This window comes from Dermacentor albipictus, chromosome 4 (genome assembly GCF_038994185.2).
Source record: "Dermacentor albipictus isolate Rhodes 1998 colony chromosome 4, USDA_Dalb.pri_finalv2, whole genome shotgun sequence".
Classification (NCBI taxonomy): Eukaryota; Metazoa; Arthropoda; class Arachnida; order Ixodida; family Ixodidae; genus Dermacentor; species Dermacentor albipictus.
In genome coordinates this window covers 34,024,136-34,033,694 of record NC_091824.1, presented here as the reverse complement: position 1 = coordinate 34,033,694, position 9,559 = coordinate 34,024,136, and the positions used below count along the sequence as shown (strand labels likewise).

At 46.5% G+C, this 9,559-nt stretch overlaps 1 long non-coding RNA gene across 1 annotated transcript; it reads right to left on the bottom strand.

Moving 5' to 3' along the window:
• Positions 1 to 1,500: 1,500 nt before the first annotated feature.
• Positions 1,501 to 6,497, bottom strand: LOC135900187 (uncharacterized). Its single transcript, XR_010563817.2, has 2 exons — positions 6,273 to 6,497; positions 1,501 to 1,898 (listed from the first exon to the last, which is right to left on the bottom strand). It is a non-coding gene; the product is annotated as an uncharacterized lncRNA (long non-coding RNA).
• Positions 6,498 to 9,559: the final 3,062 nt, after the last annotated feature.

The following is a 9,559-nucleotide window of genomic DNA, read 5'->3' as shown; positions in this document are numbered from 1 at the left end:
TTAGTCGGCTCTCACTAACAAGGCCGGGCATCGAGTTCTTACTAGAAGTAGGCATACAGCCCCTCTTCATGCCACCAGAGAAGTCGCAACTATGCACAAACGCCAAGAGATTAATAGCCGTTGATCCCATCCCACGAAACATACACCCCACCCATAACGAAGGGCGGGGAAAAGCGAGAGCGAAGGCAATCCTTGACAACATCAAACGTAACGAAACGCAAGTCCTCTTCGTTGACGCGGCCAGATATTGGGATTGAGGCACCTACGTGGTATCTGTCAACGCAGCCGCGGTAGTTACGAACTTCACTCACGAAGCAGAAGAAATGGCCATCGCGGTGGCCCTTCGAAGCTGCAAAGGAGTGTCAGTCATTTACTCGGACTCAAGAGCAGCTATTAGAACCATCTCGTCAGCCATCGTCTCTAGGAAAGCAGCTACGGTTATCAACACCATCTTCTTCCAAGAAATGGGAGGAGACCACCTCACGTCTCCACACATCCCGGCACACATGGGCAACTTTTCCGGACCTCCTGACTGTAATCCGAACGAGCGGGCACACCAACTGGCGTGAGAGCTCACATTCCGCGTCTGCGGTCCGCCCTCTCGCTTCAACTCATCCTGGAGGGACCTAGAAAACAAAGACCCGCTCGTATCATACCACGAAATCACTTCAAATCATAGGTCATCACCAAAAATTTTTCCTCCTCCTCACCCAAAGCTCAGAAAAGCACAGGCCGTCACTTACAGACAGTTGCAGACTAAGACATAGATCACACCAACAACACTAAGCAGGATAAATCCTGACCTTCCTACTGAATGCCCACACTGCGACCACGAATACAACAACTTCGAACACATGCTCTGGCTGTGCCCTGCCAACACGAGCACGGACTTTGCCGACCAGTCTTCCTGGGACTCAGCGCTCAGGAGCACAGAGCTCTTCGCTCAGCGCAAAGCTGTCCAGAGGGCCTGGGCCATCGCCGAAAGACTCTGTCTACCGGCACCGGCACCTCAGGACCTAAATGATGTTTTAACTCACTCACTTCTGATTTTAGTGGGTGCCCTTGCACCAGCATCAACTGAAAGCGCTGTCCCATATGAACATTTTTACTGGAAACAGAGCTATACATAGGAATCCCCGAAAGCCATGCATTTCGCATATATATCACCATGAAGTGTTGGTGCGACTAACAAATGCATAATCTTTTAATGTTTTGAGTAGGCATGGCCAATTTAAATTCCTAATGTCATCAACTCAGAAACACAAACAGATGTAGTGAATACATACCGTGAAATATTTTTACTTCATATACCTCTTCAAGGACCGTTCTTCCTTTCCTGTGCGTTTATTCCAGAGCCAGAAATAGCTGTATCTCAAAAGTGCCTGCACGAAAAACTAACAAAACATATCAGGAAGAAAACAAATCAATCCTTGCACCTTCCGTAGTAATGAAGAATCATAAATTTTTTTAAAGTGTTAGCAGGACAGGCCTTCAAGCATAGCCATTGAAATAAATTTTATTCGTTGTTGTTAATTATTTCACCCCTAGGAGGCAACCAAGTTGCCCTGAAGGGTAGTACTGATATATATCTCGTACTGTCCAGAAAAACAAGCAGAACAATCACAGTCGAACCTTAATACAGCGTCAAGTTGCTCAGTTTGCTTCGCTTTTACTGAGCCACCCCAACGATGCTCCCACCTAGTACATTCTTCGAGTTCTCTGGTTCAGTCTTGGGCAGTTTATTCTTGCACATACGAGGGCGTGTACAAAGTGTAGTTGTCCGGCCGGTAGATGACGGGTGGCTCCCAGTGGCTGGTTGGGGCATCAAAGCTCTTGCAGAATGGTCTGCGCATAGCCGTCAGGCAGGTTCCGTCGCAGCAGTCAGAATTTCTTTCGCACTACAGAATAAAGCCAAACGTGCACCCATTATTCAGGTGCAAATACAAGATCGACCGCCACAAAACTAAAACAATCGTAAGAAACTCTTTGAACTACAGATTAAAAATGTGCCGCTCTCTCAGAAGTATTTCAGTACTATCAGTTATTTCAGAGCCTTGAGAGTGAAAGCTCTCGTTAGGCTTTCGCAAAGAGGAAGCTGAATTTTACTTAACGAATGTTTATTGCTGTACTTAAAAACCAAATGCAAATATATGTAGTTACAAAATTATAATGAAATGTCTAAAAGCGTTCAAGTAGCACAAAGCTTCGTTTTGAAGTTGAAGCATTAACTCGTATGTCTTTCAAAAACGTTCGACACATCCCATGCCATCTTGAATGACATTTCAGAGTCAATGATGCAAGCTCAGAAATTGTATTTACGTCGTTTTTTGCACACTTGCATCGATGGTCCTGGTTACTCATTTGCGTCTCCTGACTTTATGGCACTTGACAGAACGTATTTCTTGTTTACGCACAAGTCCGCACTGGTGCTTTCACATAAAGGAAGTTTTCCAGTGTTGTTAATTCAACTGTACAAGTTGTTTTGTGCTAAACTTACTGAGGTCTGCCCATTAGTGAAGTAATGTGTATTATGGGTCGTCGACGATGACTTGTCATACAAAATTAAGTTTTTTTAGGCACCACTGGGAAAAGTGGGATGATCGCTTCACTTACTGCCCAACCTTCCAGCACAGTACACATTCAAACTTCTTTGTTCTTGTGTTATTTAGAAAAAAGCGTAACGAACAATCCAAGTAGTTGATTTCACTAGCATGATGGTAGTGGAATTCACACTTGTCCAGTAACTGCAATGACACAGTTTTAACACGGCGCATATACGGGGGAATGGCACATATACGGGGGCAAGCCTGCCGGTGTTCCTGTTAACCGCGTCCGCATGGTTTGAAATATAATTTATTATGAGCGCAAACGTGCGTAAGTATTTTTCCAGTGAGGATGTTGCAATCGTAATTCCAGTAGGCCATGTTCCCAGTAAACACCACTCGATCTGCGAGGCCTTTTTACGCCACTTGTTTTTTGCATTTTTTTAGAATGTTCTTTGTTTAGAAATTTCCCACTATCTCCAGCGCACACTTGTTCACCATCTGCGCAAAAGATTTTGTTCAATTCTTCTGAAAAGTCCTTGCTGTCCAGCTTGTGCTTGCAATTCGCGAGCTTGCTTGTGAGCTTGCGCACAAGGACGTGCGTGTCTTGTGCATTGTACATGCGAAGAACTCGAGCGAACTCTTTACTGAAGCCCCAACGCAAGTCGCCGGCCCCCATCTTCTTGTGGAAAGGTGTCCGGTTAATAAAGTAACACTAGCGTGTCGACACTGCACGTTAGAATTTAGGCATATCACTTCTTTACCAATGCCAGACATGCCAGGAATTTCCCGTTCCCACACAGGTCGTAGTATATAAATTTATTGATGCTCGTTACTCTTCCAGATTTTAACGCACTGTTGCTCTTCAGCCGAAGTTCGCTTCATACGGCGAGGCTGCCTTCGCTTGTTTACAGAATTGCGCCTAACCTGTGTCTTTCTCGGCTGTTGTGTCTGTTTTCCAGTGCGTTTATTTTCCGTCGATCTGTTTACAGAACAGCTTCTGCATCGGGTGCTGTTTGAATACCTTGGCCTAGTACTATATGTCCAGAGTCTGCTCCGAACAAATTGTCTCGGTGTCACAAGATCGAAGGCTTGAACCTATTTCATGCGAAACCAGCTATAGAATGTTGAACCGCTATGTGCTTCGTGTACATTGCTGGGAAGTATTCTGACGTACACGTCAACGTGCGTTCTTAGGAGGCTGATAAGTTTGTGAAACCGTTGGCGCTGATGGTTGTGGTGATGTGGACTGATTGTCCTTTGCTTCTATGAGGTGTCACTTGGGCTATGACTGACAGCGTAGTTAGGGGTTCCAGGCCTTGACGTCACCAAACCATGATTAATTAGCAATCTTTAAAATTCGCGTGTAAGCGCCCTTGTGCATTTTGCCTTTGTTTCAATGCGGCCGCCTGAACCTTTCCAAACTAACTGATAACCGCGTGTGAGGCATCGTGGAGTTCTATCAACTGAGAAGCCAAGAAGAAGCGATGAAAGCTGATACGATCTCAAAGTGGAATAGGCAGCAAAACTTGCAGGTGTGAATGTTACGCAGGGAAGTTTTCCGTCATAGTTTGGGACTGACAGTAGCCGCTGCTTCTCACTGCATTTCGTTTTTAGTGCAGCTTTGATAGCTCTCTGTACCCTCGACAAGGATACTATGTGAAGGGAGCACGCTTTTCGCCGCCCGTCGTCGCTCGGGGACATCGTCAACCAACACCCTGTGGAACTGGCTGCGGAGGGAGCTGATATTGACCTATACGCGGCATTAGGAACCTGCAACCGTGTGCAGCGCGATCACATACCATACTGATGAACGTATGGGCGCTGGTCCATTTGCCCTATGGCCATATGAACAACATATTATGGAGTCTTTTTTTTCGCTTTCCGTATTTGCTATCGAAATAAAGACATTTAGTAGTTTTTAACATGGTCGTCGAGGTGATGTATAAGTTGAGGTTTAGCCTGGACACATGGCTGGCAATTACTCCGACTGAGCATCTCTTTCTGTGCCAAATATGCCAACATGTGTCCACCAGTCCTGACTCACGCAGAAATGCGAGAAAAATGCGTAACACTTCCTCTGCAAGTCTCTTGACGGTGGCGCGGAGAACGGGTGAGCTCGGTTGGGCTTGTCGGCTCTGTAACAGACGCCTGGAAAAGGAATCTGTCAAATAGGGGTGCGCAGTGATTAGCCGTAAGAATATAGCCTCAACTACATATGCATGATGTGCGATCATGCTATCAGTATAGACCAAACTTCTTTCATTTCTTGTCATTTATTCCAACATTTGCTTCCTCTTCGCTCTCATACAAAAGCGAGTAGCCTATATGCTATACCGGCATGCACTATCATGTCTGCTGAAGAAAGATAACCCTAGACAGGATGTCAATTATTTTTATTAGTGCCAGAAACAAGCCTCCTGGCACATGTGTTGCTGTGGAACGGAAGAGTGAAGGCGCTTGTCTTGATTGGCACCTGTGCAAGGGAGAATATTGCAGCGAATTGGCTATGCTACAAGCTCCTTATTACTTGCGTTCCTGGTATATAATAAAGTATATAATAATGGCTCATGCCCGAAAAATGTGGCCTCTAGTCGAGTGGTTCAAGAAAGATGATCAGCAATGGCTCATAGTACAAAAATATCATCATCAGCAGTGGCTCATACCCATATAACATGTATCATCGACTATGAAGTGACAGAGACGGCGATGGAGTACGCTTGCCCGAGGCCTAGTGGATTGCGGGGCAGGCCTTCAAAGTCAGTTACGGCCGAGGATGACCGCGAAGGGATAAACGAGATGCGACGTGCGAGGCGGCGGGAGCACGGAGATATAGATCGCGAGTGCTGTCCTTCAGCTGCTGAAAGGAAGCAGCGGATTGTCTCTGAACGCCGAGAAGCCACCGCAGTGCCCCCGTGACGGTGTGCGGTCGGGAGATCTCAACCCGCAAGATGACGCTGAAAATAGACTTTCACTAATAAACAGTCAATATGTACAACCATCACGTTTTCTTCATTTGTGTTCGGCTTGTGTTACACATTTCTATCGCTTACTGGCTACAAGCTTGCCGCGCCTTTAGGTAGTGCATTAGGTGCTCACATGTGTCGTTAAGGTGGCCGACCTACACTGACCTACGGTCACTTCACACTGCGGCTCGTAATGTCTTACAGAAAGTGTGACTCCTGCATAGGTACAATCATTTAGATTACCACATGTGCAGTATGCCTTCGCCTTTACATGTTACAGGAGTGTAATATGCTGCCGAACTTTTCTGACGCATGAGTTACTGAAAATGTTTCGCAGCATGGTTCGCGCTAGCTCACAGAAGTACAGCTCGCATTGGTCAATAAACACAGAAAATATAGAATTACAGTGAACGCTGATAGCGCAAAATTATTTTAAAAGTTTTTGTTTCGAGAGTTACCCAGCGATAGATAAACATGGGGTGATTATTCGAAAGCGAGAATTATTTCAAAAACTAACATTTGATTACGCTACATTGCTGTCGATGTCGTATGCTCACAGTGTCTCTCTGTGCAGCCTCCTTAGGAAAAGTTTGTTAGATGCTGTACGGAGACTCATATGGGATCACGTTGTCCTCAAAATTGTGCACAGTCCAAAAACATGACTACAGTTCTTTTTTTCTTTTTTTCGAAAGAGAGGCAGCCACCACACTGTAAAATTTGCGGCAGCGAAGATTAAAGAAAAAAAATATAGAATCCGTCTTACCTTTTTGTATGCGCCAACACAAAAGAAATTCGCTTTACAGCCTGACACGTATTTCCACGCGGACAAAATTGTCAACCAAGATGCAAGTCCTGCGACAGCACAATGGTCTGCCATGCTCTACGGAAATAGTTAAAATAGTGTGGGGAAAAGCAGACTCAAAGTCTCTCCGGGTTTTGAAATATAGGTAGACACTCTCGATCTATAAAATTTCCCCCTCACGTTATGGTTCTCCTTGGTTACAAAAGAACAGGTAGAACTGGAAGAGCTTTTGTATTGTAAATGTCAGAGTAAAGGTGCAGTGGCTGCTGACTCAAAGTGAATGGCTGGATCAGCAGCTGTGCTCGTTCTCGTTAACAATTAGTCGCAACCTAGTCTTTGTAGTCTGTGAAAGAGCGATTTCAGATTCTTTGAAACATTGCAGACCGTTGGCTCACGTTTGCAGCTGCGCACGACAGCTGTTTCACAAAAGAGGATTTCATTCATGTATATTGTTTCAGATGCATGTATGGAATTTAGAGTTTTGAAAGTTAGAACTACTAAGAGTACCCTTGCAGATATTTCTAACGAATATTCGAATTTTATAGACTATAGCGTACGTTCCATGGCATTTGTCCTTGCGTTACAATAGGTACCAATGTACTCGTGTGAAACTACGCCGTTTTCCGCCAGACTTTGTTCTTAGAAGTACCCATGGAAATGTGAGCCGTGATGCAGAAGAATATTAAGCAGCTCGTAAAGTTGACCTAGAGAGGCGGTGGGCGAACACAATTAATTGAAATAATGCCATCACGTCTAGGCAGGCGCCAACAATTAGTGTTTTTGTAGGGGTACGCAATGCTGCTAACAGAACAAGGCCTCCTTAATTATCTTTCAAAACTGGCCGTCCACAGCTCTTGCCTTTCACCAGACCTGGTTATGGGAAGCGAGTCGTTGACGTTATTATAGTCGGATACAAGTTTAGAAAAAAGGGGAGGCCTCACCCAGATGACCGAAGCGCGACGTCCGATTGCCTCCGCGACTAAAATAGCCCCTCTCAAAAAATCGTACTTCTTAAGCGCGCAATTCTCGGTATAAATAAAGACTCTTGTATTTTGATGACTGGTTTAGCAGAGCTCTCATGTGCTACAGCACATGCCGGATCGCGACAGAAAGATAACCCCGTGCCTTCCACAACGCTGCCCGTCGTCTGCTCTTTAGCTTCATTGCAAGTGACAAAAGTAGAAAGAGCAACTCTGCATGGCTTTTGCCCTTGTTTGCATGAACACGGCACATTTACTACTCCTGTTCCGAGCTTCAAATGAATCAGTTGATATTGAACAACTACTTATATAAAACAATGCATTTATCACAACCATTACAAACTCAAGATGCTTGGTGTCAGCGAAAGCACAGTGTTCAAGGTGAGGAGGGAGGTGAAATCTTCGCATATTTCGGGTGATAAAACTGTCGACGCCCTCGCGAAAGCGCCCACGAAATGCGGAGGAAAGAAGACGCAGCACGAAGTATTACACGTTGTGCGCGCCGAGGTCGTGTGCGCGACTTCTTTCGCCGCAACGAGATACCGATGGTCGTGAAGATCCCTAACGAGTTCTCGAAGCGTATATGGTGTTATGTTTGTGCCCTGAGATTTGCCTGACTGAAAGCCAGTGCTATGGTGGGTCGACCATGGAGGCAGCATTCATCCCCGCATGGTGCCTGGTTCGGGCACACGACTACGTGCACGGCTCGGGTTTCCTCGCGGTGGCGCGGCGTCCACGACTGAAGCGGCCACCGGATCACGGACTGCTATTCGGCCCCTCCCCGTGCCGGCAGCAATGCACCCCCCCCCCTCCTTTGTCCGGTGGCGCCCGCACCACGAACGACTCCCACTGTGTTTGGGACGGTTTCCAAAGGAGGGCTGTGTTAATTTCAACCCCATGCATTGCACTTGGTTCCCTTTGTCCTATGCCGGCCATAAAACTTCCCGGCGCACCATTCTGACCGACCACAGGATCGGCCCGATGCCGCAGCGACGTTCGGACACGTAGGCTGCTCAGACACTCTCTCTCTCTCGACCTTGTTTCTTCCTTAGGGCATGTCTGGGGAATCTGGGGACTGAGGGATGTTATTTAAGCAGTTGCAAGCTGCTCTCTTGGTCTCTCTCCTGATAACGACGACAACATGTAAACATTGTATAAAGAATTATTCGCTGAGAAAACTCTCCTCCTCTCTGACTCTGCGTGAAGTGGGGTCCAGACCTCCTGCCGGCCATACATACCTCGGCACACGCAACAATAAATATCCCATCACTGAAGCGGTGAACTGTGCGTCCCCTGTTTGTCGAGATCTGATTCAAGCACGAGAAGAGGAGCTCCAATTCGCTGCTTATCGACCGGAATAACATCGCTGAATTGTGAAATCGCTACCTTCTTGACGTGGAACGCTACAGGCAAAAGGCCGAAAGATCTTTTTTTTTTTTTGGACGAGACATGGGTGACGGAGGGACACACTGGGTCGATAGTGTGGACAGACATCGTGGTGTGGAAGTGCGGACGCCTATACGCTCGAGCTAATGGCCTGTCGACGGGTGTGAAACAACCTTCTGGAAAAGGCCAGCGCATGAATGCGACGCACATCGGCAGTGAGGATGGCTTCGTCTACCGCTGCTTAGATAGATTCCTTGGCCAAAAAACAGGCAACTGTCACAAAGAAATGAACGGCAATCGCTTCGAGGGATGGTTTAATGACGTTCTACAGAAGGTGCCTGCTGGTAGCGTCATAGTTTTCAACAATGCACCTTACCATTCCCAGAGAGAAGAGAAATTGCCAATGACAGCTTGGAAGAATGAAAAAATACAGGAGTGGCTCATAAGCAAAAACATCACCTACAGTGAAAGGATGGTTAGAAAGCAGCTGCTTGAGTTGGTAGCTTCTGTAAAGCCACCCTTTATCATAGACAATAATAAGCCAGCTACATCATGGACTATGCAGCTGAAAGGGCTGGTTGCATTGTACTCAGGCTGCCACCGTACCACTGAGAATTTAATCCTATCGAGCTAGCGTGGGCAAAGGTGAAAAATGGAATCGCTGCGGACAACACAGACTTCGAGGTGTCCACGGTCGAAGACGTCTTGAGGGAAAAAATCAAACACGTAACGGCAGAAGACTGGAGGAAGAACATTCAACACGTGATGGACCTGGAGGCAAAGTTCAGGCTTGATACGTCTGGAAGTGACCGCATCCAACCCATCATCGTCCAAGTGGATGAAGGTGACAGTGAAGAAAGCGACTCCGACTGCGAGCTGTCC